Source organism: Ochotona curzoniae, unplaced genomic scaffold, assembly GCF_017591425.1.
Source record: "Ochotona curzoniae isolate NIBS_2020 unplaced genomic scaffold, NIBS_Ocur_1.0 contig_883, whole genome shotgun sequence".
Taxonomy (NCBI): domain Eukaryota; kingdom Metazoa; phylum Chordata; class Mammalia; order Lagomorpha; family Ochotonidae; genus Ochotona; species Ochotona curzoniae.
In genome coordinates this window covers 28,252,298-28,273,714 of record NW_024466599.1, presented here as the reverse complement: position 1 = coordinate 28,273,714, position 21,417 = coordinate 28,252,298, and positions in this window count along the sequence as shown.

The following is a 21,417-nucleotide window of genomic DNA, read 5'->3' as shown; positions in this document are numbered from 1 at the left end:
CGATATTGGCTTTTTTCTGTGCCTTATTGTAAATGACTCAGTAGGGGGTAAAAAAAATCTTTTCTCACAGCTCTGTGGCTTATAACAATTTTATTCCCGACATAAACATAAAAATGAGGAACATAATATAGCTTGTCCACTTAGATCTCTGATGTCTGCTTCTCCCTTTCATATGCCCTGAATAGAATTCAGCTGAATCACCCAAGAATCAATTTCTCAAATAATTTTCCTCTATCAAGAATCTTCCTTTGTGCACAAACATCTCCCTGCTTCTAATTAATGGCCCCCTCTTACAACACACGGGGAGCAGGCAAAGTATCTGTATTTCACCTGTATTGTTTTGCTTTGCTCCTAACAGTTTTACAACAAAATTCTGTCCAAAACCTAAGAAGTAATGCCTTACACATGGGAGATCTTTAGTGATCTGAAAGTTTAAAATTAACACACTTGCCATATTCTTCCTATACTAACATAAACCGTTCATAATCTTTGATTCTAATGCTGCTTAATCTAAGAAAACCATAGGTAAAAACCATGGATAAAGAAATCACCACTGTGAAAGAAGGAACAAGGAAGAACGAACATCTGCCCTGGGAGATTCTAATCAGTGAGCCACTGAGAAGGTAAGTGGGATATGAAATAAACTGCAGCACAGAAATGAGCGTAAAAATACCAGGACCTAAGTGTTGGAGGAACCCAGCCCTTGCCCCAAACCTCCTGTATACCAGTTGCACACAGTCTTACCCAATCCTCCTGACACTTCAACAAAGGAGGCGATAACAGATTCTGTTTAAGCAACTTGCAAAATGTACACCTATTGAGTACTGAAATCAGGACTTACATAAAGGTCTAAACAATGGAGATTTCCTATTCTTGCCCCCTTCTAGATGCCTCTGTGAAATGTAATTTTCTTTCTTATTCCAATTGATAAGATAAACTTGCATGAAACTATAACATTTACATTTCTACCTCTTAGCTTTTAGTCTTATGTCTGCCTGTCTTATTTCCTCAAGCAATGGTAAGTCCCAAATTGAGATGTGAAATTGAAATCTGTATTTCCATGGGTCACAACATCCCAGTGACCATAGTGAGGAGCTCTTCCTAGCAACTGACTGAGCAGCTGTTAAACCTTTTATCACAGTTGACTAAGAATAGGGCTCCTCAGACTGAAATGAGAGCGTGTGAGGAGCCTCCCAGGGAGAAGGTGACTTGTTTATACACAACCAAAGTATATGCTCCATTGGAAGGATTCAGGTGGAAAATTATGAGGATTTATCATTCATCTACAATATTTTTTGCCTCAGGTATCACTGAATAGGAGTTGAAAGAGCTATTAAATTTTAAGATTAGCACATAGAACTGGCTCACCAAAGACAGTTATTCTAAATGCAGGCTCTTAAAACATAGTATCAAAAACTTCACTCTCTCCTTGGCATACATAGCACATTTATTACAAATTAATCTCACCCAGGGTTCAGGACACAGTTTTAAGTCATGGTTTCCAATTTCACCTTTCATGTTTTGCACAGTTGAACTTATTCATACCTATTTTTCTATATCGTAATCTTCTTTACATGGTTAATTAGCTGATTAGATGTTCTGTATGTCCTTTGCTTTCTTTAAACCAACATTCCGTGGGGAAATCATTCCATACCCATTTCCACAGACCTTTCTAACTATTACAATTGAATATAATCTATTTTATAGGTGCCTTATGTGAAGTTTTTTCAACCAAGCTATTACTGATGAACACTTAGGTTGTTGTCAATATTCCCAATTTCAAACAATGCTAGAAGAAATAACTTTGTGCATTTGTGTTTTGAAAGGGTTAGAACTGCATCTGTAGGTTAGAGTCTTAAGTTATTGCTGGGTCCAAAGGTAAATGTCAATATGTTTTGCTAGGTACTGTCAAAAATCATGTAAGAAAAATCCTACCACACATTCGCAAATGGGCAAGGTACAGGAACTTGTTTCCCCACAACATGTATAACAGATGTAACTTTTCATTTTCAATAGTCTTGAAGTTCACTGATAGCATTCCTCACCTGTAAGTCAACTTGAGCTTCTTTAGCTATCAAATGCAAACTTTAAAAAGGGTTTAAAGGTTATGATGTCTCACTTTTATATTGGGTTTTGTTTCTATGTTACTCAATTTTAATATCTTTCTATACAAGGAATATAGCTCCAGAATACAATACAAATATTCATGTTTCTGACATGCAAAAACATTTTATCAAATTAAAAATCTCTTTGCTTACTGCCTATAGTTTGAGAGATAGTTTGACTTTCTTTGGCTACACCAAAATTCAAGAAGAAATCATTAATGGTTTCTTCAAAATAGTGTATGGCTTCAATAAATTTCATTACTTGATGTTTTTGAGCTAATTCTGTATTTAGTATCAGGTATGAATACAACCTTAACTTTTTCTAAATAGTTATTTGTTTATCCCAATTAGTAAAGAGTTCATATTTACCTTTTTTATCCTGTATCAAAGTTCATTGTGAACTTTAGCTTTTTACTGAGTTTGTTATTCCACTGGTCAATCTGTATGTTTGTTCCAGGACACTATTATTTTAGTAATACAGACTTTATACTATGTTTTCATGTCTGCTGGAGATATTCCATCCTCCCTACCCTTTTTTTTTTTTTGTCAGTTTCCCTGGCTATTCTCAAACATTTGGTTCTCTATGGGAACTTTAGCATCAACTTGGGAGGCTTCATAATTGTTTCAATACTACGGTAAATCTGAAAGCAAATACTGATATACTTGTAATGCTACATTTACGTTAACTGCATTTAGTTCTCTTGGAATTATTCAGTGTAGTATTTACATGCAAAATGGAGTTATTTTTACTTTTGATTTTTCTATTTCTATAAATTGATCCTCTTCACCTGATTGCATTGGCTAACAGTTTTTGCAAAATTTTGAAACTTAATGACGGTAGTAGGCATCCATGAAACCCATTTTTAATCTCAGTAGGAAATCCTCTAATGTATCTCTGCTAGTAAGAAGTTGGCTTAGGATGGATTAATGGACCCTTTGTTATATGAGGGAAGTACTTCTAATTTCTGATTCTTTAACTGCTTTTATCATAAATTCATATTGATTTTCATCAATGCCTTCATTAATATCTGTGGCAACTATCATTTTTATTTGCTTAAAGCCATTAATTTTGTGTGCAAAACTAGTGTGCTTTTTAGCATAAGGCAACCATAGCATTAACAGCCTTGCTTGACCATAGTCTATTATTTTCTTAATGTCAAGTTTTACTTGCTAGCATTTTTGCAGTGATAGAATCGTTCCACTTTGTGTACTGAATCAGGATTAAGTCAGAAATGTTGGACTGTTTTTCCTTTGTCAAGTTTATCAACCTTTGCTGTTAATCTCTACCTACTAATAAAACAATGTTAAACTCTTTCCTAACTTTTCAGCTGCATTATTTCTATTGTATCACAATCTACAACATTTTTATTTCAGTCTCACCTCCATCTTTTCAGGTCTATTTGTATTTACATATTGAAAATTTCACCTATTTAGAATTATGCACAAAATTTAAATTTTGTCAATTTCATTATTGGACAAAAGTAATCAAACAATGTATTTTAATATTTAATAAATCTTGTAAAACTATTTTTGCTATATCCTCTTGCTTAAGTCAGTGGTGAAATATCAATTCTGTATTTTCTTCCGCCGACCTCTCCCAAAGAGAAAAAACACTTGAATTTATGACAGCATCTTTTCATGTGGAGAAAGTCATTTGGAAACACTGCCAATAAAAGCAAGAAAAATACACCACATATCAAAAGGAAACAAAACCCTCCTAAGACCTCTTAATAACATTCTCCCTGGAGTATTTAGATACCATCAGCATTTAATCCAATCTTTTCTGAAATCTATCACCTCAATAATGATACTTAATACTAGCATCATCCCCAGTCAATTGCAGTTCTATTTACTCACTTGACATCTTAACATTTGGCTGAATTGTCTCCCCAAAACATTCTGAGCTAAAGAATGCAGGAATTATATAAACACTTAGAGCAGAACAATTATAAAACAAGAGCAGTTAATGTGTAGTTGGGTTAGAGACCTAATATGCATATGCATATTCAGAGGTTCAGGCACTGGTTGCCTGTCCTTGGTTTTATTTGATTTTTCCATATTTATTAGTTTGCTTTAATTAGATGTCCTAGAATATTTTCTTATATATCAAATCTCAAAGATATGTTCAAGAGCTTTGGAAACTCAGGTTGGATGCAATTATGGAACACTTTGGGAAGTCAGCACAGAAGATATTTATCCAAAGATCTGTCTAGAGTAAAACCATTTCTGATCATGGAAAGTCCTATAACTAGGTTTTCAACCCCTTAGCTCAGTAGGAAAACCTCTTGCATTTAACTGTAAATGAAAATGACAGGTCATTTTAAGAGACCTTTTTACAGTGCCCAATTAATTTGTTCAACCTCAGTAGAAACTTTTCAGATGCAGCAACTTCACTGGCCTTATTTTCTCAGAACCGTTTTACATCTTTAGGTCCTCGCCATCTTCTTACACAGAAACTGAATTTTTTCTTAAACCCACTTGCTTTGGCACTTAACTTCACTCAGTTCCTTTGAAGTTCAAGGTTTTGGGTTATGTGTGTCTAAATCAGTTGTAAATTAGAGTATTTCTCACAAAATGTGTTACTCATGTTGAAAATTTCTCAATTATGGGATGTTTTGATCTACAACCTAAGGCTTAGAACAGTAATCAGGGATAAAACATGAGTGCATGATTTCTGTGCAAAGGTGACAGAAATATGAAGATGCCTGTGACCTTGACCAGGTTCCCTTGATGAGCCTAGTAATAAGAATGAAAAACCTTCACAGCAGAGACACACTCCTCGCTCTTTAGACCAAGAATTTCAAGGAAGGAAAACGTGAACTCAGTCTTGAAGTAGGTTTAACAAAGAATTAATGTGGCTGATTTTCAATGATCCATTTTCTCCTGAAACTTTAAATGTCATGTAATTTCAAGGCTCAAATTATGTGACCAGCTTTTCCATTAACCCGTGTTATATGTATTAAGGAATTCCTCAGCAATTAATTTCCAGGGAGGGAGGATAATCTACTGGATTGCCTTTGATATTGATGTATCTTTTTCTAAAATAGCTTAAATCTTTTTATGAATAATCCTTCATGTAGCATCTCACCAGTTTGATCTCTAGCATTTTCTCTACTGAATGAACAGAAATCAGAGAATCAGGGGTGATAATGCTGTCTGAATCAACAGGACAAGATGGACTAAATTCTAAAGAGGAAGTGCTGGCATATGACACACACTGAGCTAGAAGATGCTTGCTACAGACCAATATTTTAAAAAGGTAAGAAACTCAAGGACTCTGGATACCAGCTGTATAGATCTTCCATGGTCTGGTTCTTCAACTTTGCCAACTATGTACTGGCAACTCAGAAAGGAATGGATACAATAATTAAACTCACATGAGATTAGTACTTGCATATACACACATATATATGCATATATAATTACCATAGACACTCATAGAAGAATCTGCCACAAGGTGTATGGTTAGACCCCTGGTTTCTACCATAGTATTTACCCCAAGGTTATGCTCTCCCATGGGAACAGCAGTTAATTCCTGAACACACACTGAGCCGGTATACTGTGGCACAGCAATTTCTGCCCATGGTGAACTCTTCTCTAGGCAATGCACTAGATTGGCAAATGCTTTCCCTTTGTCTTTTGCAGACAGCATCCTCAGCAAATCTCTTGTACTTTAATTCTTCCTTGGCACCTGCTTCCCAGGAGACTCAGATGCCCAAGAGGATCACCCCTTTGGAAGGCTGAATACATAGGTACTAGAGAGCTCAACCAGAAATAAGTGTTATGTCTAGCAATGAAATGCGGGATTTTTGCTTGAACTGTACTCCAATAGCTCTGAAATGCTGTCCGTTTTCAGATTTTCCATGCACTTTCTCCCCTGTTCCACCAACTTTAATTTACTTCTACTCAAACTTCAGGCTTAGACTATGTCCCTCTCTTCAGGAAATCTGATTAACCTCATTCAAGAATTTAGGAGGATATATATTGTTTCCAAAGGATTTTACAGGTAGCTTTTTCATACCGGTTACACCAAATGTCACAAAAATGGCATAGTTAGCTACCCCAATAGATTGTGACCAGAGAGGTCTTTAGAGGCCCACTACTGTACTCAGTGTCTAGGGTTAACCAGTTTTCTGTAAATGTGTAGTGTGTAAGATGTTCTGACTGTGGAATGGTGAATAAAATAGAATAAAATACCTGGAAAGCACTACCTAACAATGTTTTCCTTAAGATGAAATGTTTTAAGATGCATAGCTGAGGGCCCAGCATGGTAGCATAGCAGCTAAGTCCTCACCTTATATGCATCAGGATCCCACATTATGCCGGTTCTAACCCAGGTGGCCCTTCTTCCCATCCAGTTCAATGCCTTGGGACCCTGTACCCATGTGGGAGAACCAGAGGAGGCTCCTGGCTCCTGGCTTTGTTTCAACGCAGCTCTGGCCATTGTGGCTGCTTGAGTAGTGAATCAATGGACATAAGATTTTTCCTCCTCAGTCTCTCCTCCTCTCTGTATATCTGCATTTCCAATAAAAAAAAAAAGAAATAAAAGATGCATACTTGAACTGACAAGAAACAGGAAATTCCAAATGAACTGACAAGAATCAACTGGAATTTCCAAATGGTAGAAACAAAGGCAGCAATGAAAATCAGACAAATCCATTTTGCTAATGTGATAGCAGTCCTGGGAGAGCTGAGTTAAGGCAATGCCATTACATTGCTATGGACTCCAATGTCCTCAGGCTTTAAGAGGTAGAATTGCACTGGAACTTGGAAGGGGTGCAATTTTAGAGGAAATTTCCTTCTAGCCAAATCTTACACCAACAAGGAAACACATCCGTCTCTGCTGCACTTTGGATTAAAGAATCTCCAAAAGTTTAAAACCCAAGCTGTGCTTCCTTTGGGTTTTTAATTCAAGTTTGTTAAAGATTGTAGGGAAACAGACACAACTTAATGTCAGGCTCAGTACATCTCTACCAGAGTGCTCGTCCTGAGAATGTGAAATCATCCTGAAAAGGACTGGTCCCCACCTAAGTTTTAACTTCCCTTCTACAAACGTGCACTGTGAGCTGAAATCACAAAATACACCATGAAATGACTCACTGCAAACTGGAGTCCATATAATGACAAAAATGCCTGCTGTTCGTATTGAGATTTGCAAGAATGGAATAAGAACATATAGAATTATAAAGTATCCTAAAGGAAGGTCAAAAGGCATCGTTCTGCTCCTAAATCTGTACTGTAAAATACAAGTATTTCACGTACTTGAAACCTTAAGAGTAATAAGTGGTAACAATGAACACAATTCAAATGCAAAATGCCAGCTATCACAGGATATGAAAAACAAAATATTATTGAACTAAAAACATGAAAGCCTAAGACAATGATATTATTTTTAAAAGGGGTTTTAGGGTGGGATATTAAATCCCCAGGATAACATCTCCAAATAAAAACATAGAAGCATTGAAATTTAAATTGGTGGACAGATTAATAGGGAAACAAACATGCTTTAAGAGAAATTTGAGCAGGAAAGCAGACTTGGACAAAATTACAAGATGACAAAAAGTTGGTTAATTAAGATGGTTGTCAGTAAAAATAGATAATGTATGTCCAGACGAAGCTCCAAAAGTCATGAGAAACAATTTCAAGAAAGCAAAGCCTGACCACAGCCTGGGAGAGAAAAAATAATTAATCCGAAGATTCAACACTGAATACTGAAAACAAGTCACTGAACTCACACTTAGACATAACATGGTATGCAAAAAGAACCTTGAGTGTGACAGGGCAGAGGGGAGTTAGAATATCTCAAAAAGGATGAATTAAGCTTAATAGCCGACTTATGCTCAAGAATGGAAGGCCGACTAAATCTGGGTGCAAGGAATACCAAAAATACATTTTAAATTTAAGTCAAGATGACAAATAGGTTTTATTTCGTATGCCATCTTCCGTCACCTAGTTCTGTCTTCCTGAAAGAATCCTGAAGTCCATTCTGGCTCAGAAAGAAAGGTAAAACATTTCTAAATCAATTAGTACCATCTGTCGATGACAGAAGAAGGGCAGAAGCCACTCCGGTGTGTTCCACCCATCTGAGATCTGGGTCACCGTGGAGCCTAGTGAAAGATTCTTGCCCCAGGACAGACACTGTCTCTCTGCAACCAGAAAACCAGAATAAGAGGCCATGAGTGTTATTTAATGAGGTCATTCCAAGAATCCAAGCACATACAACATCACTTTGAAACAAAAGCTGGAATGAACAGGGCAGGTGTGTTTCTGATCAGCACACTACAGAAACAATGTCCATGGGTAAGTGTGGAGCCTTCCAACCGAGCCCCAACACAGAAAGGAACTCAGGCTCAGAAGAAGGTTGAGAAAATCCTGTGGTATTGAGATTTGGAAATGAAACTCAAGACAGCCAAAACCAGAGTGGCTCCATCTTACCTTTCTTGACAATAAAGCTGGCATGTATGTGCACAGGTAGAGTAGCATAATATAAAGGCTTTTGTAAAAACAGACTGCAAATTAATGCAAAGGAGTTTGTGTCCAAAACACCATGTGTAAAGTACATAAAAGCCCTTTGGAGCCTTGCATATGTTTTCCCATAGAAACTAAGCGACTAGGAGAAATTGGCTGTGGAACCAATGTGAAAGACAAGCCTAGCATGATCATGCCGAACCTCAGACAGACACCAGTTGGCATCATCTTAGTGTGTCTTGTCCCTATGGATAATGCCCATATATGTCTTGTGAAATATAAGATCCAAGACTAAACTTCAACACGACTTTCACACCATGCCATGTATGTCACTCAATTGTCTGGTCTGATTGTACATCCTACCCGAATCCCAAACCCAAAGAACGCTGTCAGGATGAAGGGCTCTGACAGCACTTTGAAAGCCTGGGATGATGTGGGGAAAGGTTTCAACATATCTGTAGGCTTAAAAATCTAAAAGGATAGTTCCATCAATATTTTGACCTCAAGAAGTGCACATAATATTTGATATACTGAGTGTTTGTGAAAAATATGTGATGTGCTGAACAGATTTTTTTTTAAAGATTTATTAATTTTTATTTGAGAGGCACAGTTACACCGAGAAGGAAAGACAGAAGTTTCCCATCTGCTGGTTCAGTCCTAAACTGGCCACAGCAGTCAGAGCTGAGGCAATCTCAAACCAGGAACCTCCTCAGAGTCTCTCACTGACAATCCCTGCATCCAATACACACACGGGTTCCAGTCCTGGCTGTTACACTTCTGATCCAGCTCCCTGTTGATGCTACTAGGAGAGCAGCACTTAATGGCCAAGTCCTTGTGCCCTTGCAGCCACATGAGACACCCAGATGAATTTCCTAGCTCCTGGCTTCAACCTGACCTGACCTAGGCATTGTGGCCAACTGGGGAGTGAACCAGAAGATAAAAGACATCTCTTAAAATCTGTCTTTTTGATAAAAACATTAGTAAAGTTTTTTAAACAGTGTTAAGTCACTAGCCCAGGGTCAAAGAGTTAACAAGTGAGGAGACAGGATTTGACGACACGGAGATGAAGCCTGACTCCAGTAGCATACTGTAAGGCATTCTGTCTGAAATGTTAAACTATAGAATGATTCCTGACAGTATCAGTAAATAAGTCTTCATTTGCACCAATGCTAGTTTCTTGGTGATTGTTTTGATATAGATTCCAGTGTTCAATAAGACTCGGTGAAAAAGAATGCTGTGATCATTTAGCCATGCCTGCCATTCGTGAACAAAGTAGTAATGTCTTTCCTGCCTACTTGCTATTCCCACAAGAACGAATTCTCCAGAGTTTCTATCTTTAACTTGAGTTAGGATTCTAAGAAAAATAACGTTGACAATTGCTGCCATTCCTGATTTATTTTTTAATGGAAAAATACCCATCTGTGATAGAAAACTTAAAAATGGAATACAAGCTGCTAAGTTGTTCTGAACTTAATGCTGGTGAAAGGTAACCTCAAATGCCATTGCTTTCAATATTCTATAACCGTTTGTTGAAGAGTTATTTAGAAAGATAGAATTACAAAGAGAGGCAGAGAGACATCTTTCAACTGCTGATTTACTCTTAGTCAATGCCAAATCCAGGAGCTCCATCTAGCCTCCCATATGGGTGAGAGGGACCCAATACATTGGACCACATTCCACTGCTTTCCCATGCCATCAACAGGGATCTGGATCAAAAGTGAAGTTCATGGGACATGAACCAGCACCCATATAGGATACTGGAGACAGACTTTCATTCACAGTGCCACAATGTCAGCCCCATAATCTTAAATGGTAACACAATGATAATCCACCTCCCTTGATAAATCAACCTATGGAAAACACAAGTTTTCTCACCACAAAACCAGGTGACCCTAGACACCCTCTTCTCTCACATAGGAGCAGAACCCTCCTACATGGTCCCATTCTTCCTCCATTATCCTCTGTATTTTTAGCATGGGTGCTAAGATAGTGACTCCACCACCTACATCTGATCCTGTCATTCTTGCTTCTCTACTCAGAGCCACCCAATGATATCCTCTATTGCTCAAACTCAAGATCTGCACAGAGGCCTGAGGCTCCACCTCTTTCCTCCCATTTTCATCTCACTGTTGCCCCTTGACTCTTCTCTAACGACAACAGCCTTAGCACTCTCTTAGTGGCTCATGCACCCTCTACCTCACCAGTCCCTTATGCCTGTGGTTCCCTCAGCCAGAGTTCTGTGAGACAGCCCACTGCTTACGTTCTCAGCTTCTCTTTTTTTGCTCCCAATGAAGTCTACATTAACTGGCAATCCCAAACTGTCTACCACATCTCTCATCCTTGCCTTCCTTTTCACAATCTTCATCTGTGTATCATGTTGCCATCCTATGCACCATATATTCCTTATTTGGCTGATTCATCCTGCTTTCCATGAGGCTACTCTGTTCTCTGCTCCATGTCCAGTGTTTCTAATTGTGGCTGCCATGTGGGAAGGTACACCATGCATGCACAAGGAAATCAATCACCCTGACTCACAATTCCATTTCCCATGATATGGGAAAAGAAAATGTTACAAATACCTTTTTATAGTAGGACCAGAATTCAAAAGTGTTTGCTAAATAGTCTTCAGTGCAGCACGAGTTTATTAGCAGACAAGATACCAAAAGTCCCAGGCCCAAGGTCTCTGAAGTTCTCACTCTGATAACCCTACTACTGTACATGTGAGCCTTCAACTCACAATGTCAGCAGCACCAGGAACTTGTAAGCAACAGGATATCCATCCTCATGCCAGAACTAAGCAATCACGATGGCATTTTAGCACCACTACCCCTTCCCATGTGGCTCTCCATGCACACAAATATTTGAGAAGCACCATCCACAAGATGACTTTCTGGTGAAAGATTCTGAGGCTGCATCTGTGGTATTACATCCAGCTTTTGGAATCCAGCAAACTCAGGTGTTGCCTGTCCTTAGATAGCAGAGCTTAAAAATCATCGCTGAGTCAAGATATCAGTCTTCACTTCTAACTCCTCCATCTGTGACATGTGAAATTTACTTTAAAAATTTTCTACTTCAGTATTCCCAGCCACCGCTAGCTAGCTTCCCCCAACCGGTCTGCATCACAGCTTAGCTAGGCAAATATTTTACCTCTGGGGATCTGAATGACCCATTAGTTCAGATGGGTAGGAATTCAGACTCTGCCTCCCTCAGTGGAGATCACATTTGTGAAAATTCTCTGCAAAGAGCAATAGTGCTCCAGAAAATGAGGTACTAGATAAGCATTAGGATTTTACTTGCCATTTGCTAACACATGCTTGGCTCATACGTAGTGAGATGGATTTGGGCCATATCACGATTCACATTTAGGACCAACTGTTGTTTGTTCCTCTACTTGATGCCACAGCAGCTAAGGTGGGACATCTTCCAATTATATGGTTTTGGTTCTAATTATCTTGCACAGCACCCACACAACAGTAAGTTTTTCCTTGCCACTCACACAATTTGAAGAAATAATTCTTCCTTCCTTCCTGAATCATACAACCATTGGAACTGTGAGTTCTCCCCAGAGGCTTGGCAAAGCTTCAAGCACCAGGTCCCTAGTGAGTCTTCTCTCACTTTGAGAAACAGAAAACTGCATGTCCATGCCAGAAAGGAACTTTGTATCTACCAAGTCAGAGAACTGCTCTCCCGGGGTCAACAGACAAGCCACAGCTTGAGTGTTGCCTGAAGCCCCTAAACGCTTGATTTCCTGCTACATGAACTGCTTGCCATGTTTAATTCTATATTCATATCAACACCTTTTCATTTGCTTTGGATATTTGTACAACAATTCCAGCTCTTTGGATTATTTCCTGGCTCCCTTAAGTTTTTTGTTAACTCTGACCTCATCATTGTTCTCTGAATTAAAAGGATTGGCCTACCTTCAGCTGCAGTTACCCAGGTCCTCCAGTTGGAATCCTCCCTTACGTTTAAAAGCTTTTGAAGCAGGCTCACGTATTTAACAGATGAATATGGGGGATAGTGTTATGGTATATTGGGTAAGGCTACCACTTTGTTTCGGCATCCCATACAGGTACAGATTCGTGTCCTGGCTGCTCCACTATCTGTTTCAGTTCCCTGCTACTTTGTCCAGGCATGTAACAGAGGATGAGCCAAGTACTTGAATCCATGTACTCATATGGGAGACCGAGAACAAACTCCTTGCTTCAGCCCACCTGCTGTCATTACAGCCATTTTGGGAGTGTACCTGTGGATGAAGATTTGTCTCTATCGCTAACTCTGCCTTGAAATTTCACCTAACTTTTGATGTTAAAAAAATTGAAATCCATGCAGGTTTATGTAATACGCACCTTCCTAGAACTTTTTGAAGACTCTTGGTATATTACATGAACAGTCAAAACATGTGCTTCACCTCTGGCTCACTTGATCCCCCAAACTGACACCTAGGGCTAAGCACATATGTGACCCTCATTCCCTTGAAAGTACATGCTCTGCATTGGCTAGACCTAGGTCATGATTATTCAACTCCATGGCTATTCTATGACAGCCCCCAGGCTGGACTTGTTCTTAACAAATACACTTATCTATTGAACACATACACCGGAGAGTACACAAACCAAAAGCAACCCAGTAAATAGTCGAGATGAACTCGCCTGTCGAATTCCCATTGAGAACTAGACGACCACCAGCATCAAGAATTTCCTCTGGGTCAAACATTTGTCTTGCTCAGTCATTACTGACTCCCCCCCAAACCAATCCCATCACCTTTATTTGTTTTTATTGGAAAGGCAGATATACAGAGAGGAGGAGAGAGAGAGACGAAGATCTTCCGTCCCATGATTCACTTTCCAAGTGGCAACAGCTGGAGCTGAGCCAATCTGAAGCCAGGAGCCAGGAGCTTGCTCTGGGTCTCCCACACAGATTGGGCCAGGTGTTTGTCACCTAGCAGGCATCGAGAGCTCATGCACAGAGTGGTGACCAGGCCACAGGAGACTAATGCAGGAGTGTAGGGGGTTTGTCACTGCCTAACTTCAGAAGTAGCAAACCATTTGTTAGACTTTATTAGGCAAAGCAAATAAGTGTAGCCCAGATTAAAGAGGTAAGGAGTTAAACTATCTCTTGATGGAGGAGCCTGCAAAACCTCACTGGAAAGAGTTGGATATAGAAAGGGAAGTGATGAACGCAGTCTTAAAAACAGCACAGTGAATTGATGTGCCTGCCTGTGCTAACTCTTCATTTGGATTGGAATCCCTATTTAAGAGAAATCTTAGGGAAATAACTTGTTTTGATTTTTAGATCAAGTTAATATTTTAAAACTTGAATGAGCAGAGTTAGCAAAAGAATGAAGAAATAGGCACTCTAAAATACCAACAGGCATCTGCAACCAGGTGCTTATTTTTGGATCTGAAATTCATGAGACAGTTAAAAACAAATAATCATTGGTTTCACAAAGTTATATGTAGCTTGATGGCTACTTAATGAAACAGCTTTTAATACTGAAAAGCAGGAAAAGATGTAAAAAATAATCAAATATATGACCACATAAAAGGCTATACAGTCATTAAGATGGCAATATCATAATACTAAAAGACACTAGAATACCAACACCTGAAAGTCAAAGACTGCATTTTCTTTGACATTTTTAGCACAACTATTTTCAAAAGACATCACACTTTGCTTTTGCGATCAGAAGACTAAGTGCTCTTGCAATAGATTTGTCAATCCTTTCACTTACTACAAATGTAACGAAAGAACTACCTTAGGTCTTCATTAACATACTATTATCACACAACTTACAACAGTGCAATGAGTCACAACTCTGCTTTCTAATCAATTGCTGTTTTAATATTCCAAGAACTGAGAAGTCAGAATTTTTTATATTAGTCCAGCTTTACTAAATTGCAGTTGAATGACCTGGCAGGGTGGGAGGGGTGAAACCCTCATTCTCCTTTTATTTTCCCATCTGTCAAATGAGAATACCGATTTCCAGTTCTGCGAGATTAAAAAAAAAAATCTGCCAGTTCCAATTCAACTTTGTGTCCTCCAGTTCCTCCCTGGAGACCCTTCATGTGCTCAATACATCACTTACCGATCGACTTCCTTAAGGTGTATCACAGTCTACTAGTAGATGTCCTTCCACTCCACAGCAAGGTTCCCATGAGCAAGAAGATGACAGACCATTCATGCACAAAGCCAGATGCTCTCAGATGTACTTATCCTTGGGGCTTCTGTCACCTGTTCTCAAGTCACTGGCAGGAATGGCTGCCAGTTCTGTGGGATGTGGTCAATCTCACATGGCCACAACCCAACAGTTGCCCATGACATTCTTCGTTTTCCCTGCCCTACTGTTTTCCAGTTGACCCTGCAGAGTGACAGTATAGACGTCTAGTTGTGTCCTCCTCACTATTGCACCAAAGGTCACTTGGCTTTCACATGCTGCTAGACAAAAAGGCCAATCTGTTGGCTGGGATTATAGAATAACTGCTATGAGGAACTAAGCTTGTTATTACACAATGAATGAAGGGTAAAATCTAGAAGCAGGAGACTCCCTTAGCAATATTGTGTGATTTTCTCCTTAGCGATAATGGTAAACAGACAAGTGAAACAATCTCCACTCAAAATGAACTGGGAACGGGACCCCCTAACCATGAATATGGGTCATCATACTGGGCCTGCATAGCATGCCAACTGAAATAAGTAGGGGAAATATACAAGCGATGAGAAAGCAAGCAGATAGTCATTAGTGACAACTATGAAGTTTAAGAAACCAATTTGCCTTAAGTCTCTTCAGAGTTTGCACTGGCAGTTGTATCAAAAAGTTTTACTAGTTGAACTTGTACCCTCTCTTTCTATAAAAGGGCTTCACTTTGAAGAACAGGAGGCACAAATAATCTTTCTCCTCACCTCTGCACCAAGTACTAACTTTCACCCATGGTTTCCAATAAAATACTGGGGCAGAATATGCTATAGAACTGTCATGCCCATTCAGGACACTCATAGGAATTAACATCCATGGGGTAACTTTTAGCCAAGGGTAGACAAGGTGTCAGAGGACAGGGTTTCCCTCCTTCCTTGTTTTGGGCAATCCATCTCACAAGCTGGAGAGTTCCCAGATTTTTCCAGAGGATGATCCTCTAAGACTAAGCCAACTGTTGCTGGCGTCTGATTTCATAATGTACTCTTGCATTGGTTTTCTCTCATTTCCTGGCTCATTTCTCTCTCCTTCCCTCCTGAGATTTTTAGCCCCTTTCAAAGCAATAGCAAAAAAAACTCCTGCCTCAGGCTCTCATTTCTGAAAAACATCATGAGACAGAAAAGAATTGGCAGGTACAGGCATAGCACTCATACCAGATCTTAGAGGTGGGAAAAATGCAATCTGTTTTTTGGTGTAAACAAGGCAGTCTTCATGAATCTACCAGGGTCCCAGTTCAATGTCCAAAAGTAAGGCAGAAAAAGAAAGAAGGCAGGCAGCAATCATTACTGAACAAAGGAGCAGCTCTTCCCATAATCCTTGTCCTCTCAGTCTTAGTGCACACATTTCCTGATCCAGTAATGCTGAACCTATTTGCCTCAGGTCAAACCTGGTCCATCACACACCTTCTTTGGTTTGAACATGCCCCCCTCCAGTTCAGGTTGAAAGTCAATGCCCATTAGAGTGGCACAAAGAACGTGAGCCTTTAGGGAGTGATTAGATCATAGAGGCTTCAAATAATGAATAGATTAGAATGTTTAGAAAAAGGGCTTGAGGGAATTAGTTAATGCTGCTCTGTGCCTTTCCACCTTCCACCGTACAAGGATGCCACTATGAGAAAACATCAATGGACGGCACTGTTCCCAACAATGAACTTACTAGTGCCTTATTCTTAGACTTCCAGCACCTCAAACTGAAAAATTCATTGGGTAATTTATAAAGAACAATCTGTACCATTTTGTTTGAGCACCAAAATTAGACATCTACATATTATGATCATTTCAGAAATTCATCTCTGAATATTGATACTTGCGATGATTAATTTGAGACCTGTCTACCAGTGCTAAAAGAAAACATGTTTTCTTCTGGGACACTGAACTGAAAGATGTCAGTATTGTACTTCAAGTGACCTTTATTAATGACACATGACGCATGGAATCTGTTCAATTACAGTCACCAAGAGAAATCTACACTGCTCAAAATAGTGATATTTTGCTATTACTACCACAGTACTGAATTGAGTCAATTATTACTATAATTATAGATCAACATAGTAAGAGTATTTTAGAAAAATGACCACAACACTGAGATGATGAATTGGGGCTCCTATTGGTTGAGATTTGAAAACAAACAAAATGTCATTAAAGCTAGTGAAATAGGCTAAAAGATACATAGTGTCTCAGATTAGGGGTTTTAAGGTCTAGACAGTAGTATCATGATAGCTCTATTCTTAGCTCGAAGGTATTGTTTGCCTGTTGGCTTCACTTGCAACCCAGTTTCACGTGGTGAACAGCCATGGCCGCTCAGCTCAGCATTCATCACTACACTGATTGCAATACTTGACAATTGCAAACATTTGTGATGAAGCAGCTTTGAGGAAAGGTAACAATGGGGAGGGAGATGTAGCTGACAAGCGCACAAGGAAAACATCACCCACTCCTGGGCTTAGTGTAGGAGGTAACGAAAACCCAAATCCAAGCTGAAGTTCTAGGATCACTCTAAAAGGAAATTAGAATGGAACCTCATTCTTTACCTTGAAACTTTCTTTCTCTAAAGCTCCGTATTTGTCCTGCTGAAAGTACGAACCAGATATGTTAAGCAGCTGACATTTGCCAATCAAAACTCAATATTCCTTTTCATCCTAACACTTCCCTGTTTCACCATTTAGATTTCTCCCTCCCTCCCAAAATGCTGACTACTGAGTCATGAGAAACAAGACTGAAAAACAATGCTTCATCTATTTAAGTTCAACATAGGAATTAACCTGAAAATCCAAGTATAAACGAAATTCAGCTCTGCAATTAAAAATCCTGACGAAGTCTACCTCATACCCTCTAATGTACACATCTCCTTCCTCTTGTAATAGTAAGAAAAGCATGGAAGAGGAGAGATTCCAGGAAATGACTACCTGTTTTTTACAAAGTCAAATATTTCTGAGTTAGCTGTGCAGGAGGAAAGGAAAGAAACAACCATCCTTCTCTCCTGCCACAGAAGCAACAACGAGAAGACAGCATCGCCACTCCACTGTCCACCAGGCCTCATCTGGAGCTTGGGTTTGTTCAGCCTACCTCTCAACCCCAGGGCCAAGACTGTGATCAGCTGGAAACAGCTCGAAACAGCTGGAATCACCATCCACACATGTCCAGGGACCTCCATGGTGGCTCCGCTCTTCGTGATTCATTCAAAGGATTCCAGCCAGTTCATATTTCTTTTAGGAAACACATAACTTTCAACAAAGGGAAACTTGGCAAGAAATGCCCAAAGTGTGTCATAGAGCAGTGAGTTTTGTCATTAAGTGCTTTCCTGTCACCAATTCTTACTGCTTTCTGGAAGAGGATGGCATACTTTGGGCTCAAAGAGGCAGAAAGGCAGCTGAATTGGTATCCTTCCAGAAAAGGAAAGAAAAATTCCAGAAAGATAGATGAAGCAACAACTAGTTTCGAGGCGCATGTGCTTTCCCCTGATGAAGATGAATAGGTCAGCCTAAGTCAAAACTCAAAGTCCTGACAGAGTCCTAAGCATCTCATCTTTACACCTGTCAACACTGCACTAGCTCTCCATTCTGCCTGTGTGGGCAGAGGCCTTCAAGTGGCAAACAGCAAACCTGGGACCAGAAAAGCTTCCTGCAGAAATCACATTTAAGCTGAAAGCTAAAAATCAAATTGAAACTACTGGGAGGAGCATGTTCCTGCAAGGCAATGGTGTGTGGTAAACCAAGAGGAGATGGAGTAACTTGAAAGACCATGAGAGGCCATGCATTCAAGGCACTGACCATGGAAAGAATAGACACGCTGAAGTTGACTAGGGAAACAAATGCACATGAAAGTTTGAGAATCACTATCATTTGTGTCTAACATAATACCATTCTCCAAACAAGGATTCAATAAAAGCAGAGGTGAGGGATATGATAAACCCAGAAGTGATGACAAACTAACAGAATAATCTTATTAAAACAATGCCTTTCATAGGATCTGGAACTTTCCTACCCCATCCCCAAGTTCCCACACCCCAACTGATTTTCCCCACATTACAATGTTATTAGTTCATAAGCAGTCTTAAATCCATCAGTCTGTTTGCATTGTGCCCCAACACTGCTGGTACAGACAATGTCAGACAGTCCATCAAGGGATGCTTTTAACAGAAATATTTGTACACAAGTATCTGTAAATGTAGATCTGTAAATGTTTAAAATGTACCTTGCTACTCAAAGTTATTCCCAGAACAGTTAAACTTTAAAAAGCCTCACCATAATGATGCCAATACTGCATGCTATAGAAAACAAAACCATAAATTATATTCATGTATATTTTCATTGCGTTAGGTAGTTTTCTTAAAGGTAGTTTTCTATAGGAAGATTGGTTTGCTGAAGGGAAAGGAGAATGTTCTAGAACTTAAAGGAAGGGACAGTAGCACAGCAAAGGGGGACATAATCTCCTATACCGCACCTAGTATTCAAAACCTGGATCTCAACAAGATCACCAGTTGTGCAGGACTGGCCAGGACGTCAGCCTTTCTGTATGTTAGTTTCCCCTCATTTATAGAGTGAGGATGGTGTAAACTCCTAATGGACTTATATTACAGGAATTCAGCTACTGAATAACTAAAATACCATGCCTCACATAGACTACATCGCCCGTTACAGGGGATTTAGGAGAACACAGAAGAATTACAGCTTACTTCTAATAAAAAAAATTGAAAAGATTGGAAAATCAACTAAAAAGTCTCATCCAGGTCACTAACACGGTCATGGAGATTTCCTTTGAATTTTCAATCCCCAAATTACAGTATGTCAGACCCCTACCCCGCATAAGGCTAGGTGAGTTGGACTTCACAAAATTTGCACTCCCTCATATTCTAGAACCCCCAGAGAAACATTCATTTTTTTTAAAATTCATTTCACTTGCCACTCAACCAGGCTGCTTTCCAGAGCCCACCACTTGCATCGGCAGAGCCGACCTCCTACCAACACCATGCAGGTTTCCTCCGGAGGCACCTTGATCTTCAACTTCCTCCTCTAAGCCTTTGGTTCAGTTGCTTCAAATCCCTTATGCAGCTATCAGATCAGTAAGATTGTTGAAATTTGGAGGTAAAAGATTAAAAGAGAAGGAAGCAGACAAGTTGAACCTGCTCTTAGATCCGATACCCTCAAAAGCTAAAAAGCTAAAAGCCAATTTTACAATACCCATGAAAGGATCCTTCCTATACAGCCCACATTTTAAGGGAAACAGATGAGCCACACGTATCCCTGCGGACCATGTCCCACTTTTCGATGAAACAAGTTCCTAGTCCCAAGACCTAAGACAATCAGCTTATTCCTTACTTCCCAGTCCTCACTTGATTAACTTAGATTTGCTTCTCACTTTGGGATAAATCCACTCCCCATGGTCTTGCTCTCTGCTCTTGGAAAAGCAAAGGCATCAAAGCAAAAGTGTTCCTATAGGATCATCCGGGGCTACTTTCTCCACTCCTGAACAGCCACATGAGGCAGGCATGGACCTGCACATCACTTCACCTTGGCAGATCCCAGCTTCTCCCTTCCAGTCAGCAGCAGCTGCTGAAATGAACACACCTGGATCAATCCACTGCATAGGCAACAACGCATGACTGCGGGAAGTCCCAGCTCCAAAGAGAGGAGCAGCATGTCCCAAAGGAAACAATCCTTCGAGATCTAATTCTGTCCCAAAGATAAACTTCTAACTCACAATTCAGTTCTTTCAGACCAAGAAGTCTCAACTCTTTTAAACTCCAGAAAGGAAACTTCACTCTGTGTTCGGCTGCAGGCTCACTGGTTAGGGATTGAAGGCTGCAGAGCAAATCATGAGGTGGAACCTCTGCCTAAGGAGCGGTTTCCTTTCCAGCTCCAAAACAGCATGTTTTTTCTAACTTTTATCCACTCTCACTGTTAGAGAATATGTTGCAAATCTCTGATCTGTAACTATCTTGATAATACTAGCTACTGCTACAGTAGTTAAAAATTAAGTGTGTTACATATGTATCTTTTGTAAGGGAAAAAAAAAAAACCTCAAAGGCTAAACGCATGTGAAAGCTTTGACAAGTGTAAAGAACTGCCCCAAATCCCCTGAAGAAGTCAGATTTCTCAAAGGCAAAGAAAGTAACACGCAATAAAGAGGTTGAGATAAACCCAGGACCTTGTATGCCACACAGCGGATAGCAAGGTACTCAGATGCTCTCCATTGTCAACCGTCCCCTTGGAACATTCTGAAGACTTATTACCACCCATCACGGAACACAGGCATTGGAGTAATTCCTCTCTATGAACACTAATTTTAACCACAAATGAGGCCCCTGATTTAGGAATCAGCTGCAAGGGGTCCTTACAACATGGACAGCATCCTGGCTGACTGAAGCCTCTAGTCACGATTTAAGGGCATACTTCAGTAGGATTGTTCACAAGAAACAAAGTTTCAGCAAGTTTGAGGGTAGAATGATAGAAATTTAACCTGGAAAATATACATAAAATAGAATGAAAAACAGAAGATCACACATCTGTAGGACTAAATTTTTAAAAAATTTTTGGGTCCCAGGAAGAAAGGAAGACAGGAAGAAAGGCTGGACACAAAAAGTACGTGGAGGAAAAGGGAAGGATCCATAGACCTACAAAAAAGTATAACAAGAAATATAACTAATTTTAAA